The sequence below is a fragment of the Triticum aestivum genome, unplaced genomic scaffold, assembly GCF_018294505.1.
Source record: "Triticum aestivum cultivar Chinese Spring unplaced genomic scaffold, IWGSC CS RefSeq v2.1 scaffold75708, whole genome shotgun sequence".
NCBI lineage: Eukaryota > Viridiplantae > Streptophyta > Magnoliopsida > Poales > Poaceae > Triticum > Triticum aestivum.
In genome coordinates, this window is record NW_025291808.1 from 1 (window position 1) to 1050 (window position 1050).

General features: G+C 62.5%; 1 non-coding gene across 1 annotated transcript; it reads right to left on the reverse strand.

The window, feature by feature from the left end:
* Positions 1-804: 804 nt before the first annotated feature.
* On the reverse strand, positions 805-960 carry LOC123178893 (5.8S ribosomal RNA). Its single transcript, XR_006489941.1, has one exon. It is a non-coding gene; the product is annotated as a 5.8S ribosomal RNA (ribosomal RNA).
* Between the last annotated feature and the right edge of the window lie 90 nt (positions 961-1050).

Below are 1050 nucleotides of genomic sequence, written 5' to 3' on the forward strand. Positions count from 1 at the left end.
GGCGCGCGGGTACCGGCCGTGCCGACGACGGCCACCGGGGGCACCTAAGGCCCCCGGGCTTTGGCCGCCGGCGCGGCCGACAACAGTCCACACCCCGAGCCGAGCGGCGGACCAGCAAGAGCCGTTCCGCATACGGCCGGGGCGCATCGCCGGCCCCCATCCGCTTCCCTCCCGGCAATTTCAAGCACTCTTTGACTCTCTTTTCAAAGTCCTTTTCATCTTTCCCTCGCGGTACTTGTTCGCTATCGGTCTCTCGCCTGTATTTAGCCTTGGACGGAGTCTACCGCCCGATTTGGGCTGCATTCCCAAACAACCCGACTCGTTGACGGCGCCTCGTGGGGCGACAGGGTCCGGGCCGGACGGGGCTCTCACCCTCCCAGGCGCCCCTTTCCAGGGGACTTGGGCCCGGTCTGTCGCTGAGGACGCCTCTCCAGACTACAATTCGGACGGCACAGCCGCCCGATTCTTAAGCTGGGCTGCTCCCGGTTCGCTCGCCGTTACTAGGGGAATCCTTGTAAGTTTCTTCTCCTCCGCTTATTTATATGCTTAAACTCAGCGGGTAGTCCCGCCTGACCTGGGGTCGCGGTCGAAGCAACGTGCGCTTCGTTTGCTGGGTCGTTCTGAGGCCATAATGTCGGCTGCGCGTCGGATGCACTGCGTTGATAAAGCGAGGACGCCCACCATGCGCTGTGTCCGGCGCGGTACACCGGCAGCCCGATCTTCGGTCCACCGCCCCTTGCGAGACGAGGGACCAGATGTCGCGTCCCGATTCCCGATGAGGGTGGTTGGGAGCGTGTTTTGGCGTGACGCCCAGGCAGGCGTGCCCTCGGCCGAGTGGCCTCGGGCGCAACTTGCGTTCAAAGACTCGATGGTTCGCGGGATTCTGCAATTCACACCAGGTATCGCATTTCGCTACGTTCTTCATCGATGCGAGAGCCGAGATATCCGTTGCCGAGAGTCGTGTGGATTAAATAGCTTTGCAACACAAGGGACGGCTAGCAAGCTAGCCATGCCCCCGGGTTAGGCACAGTGTTCCTTGACGCCTTCGGC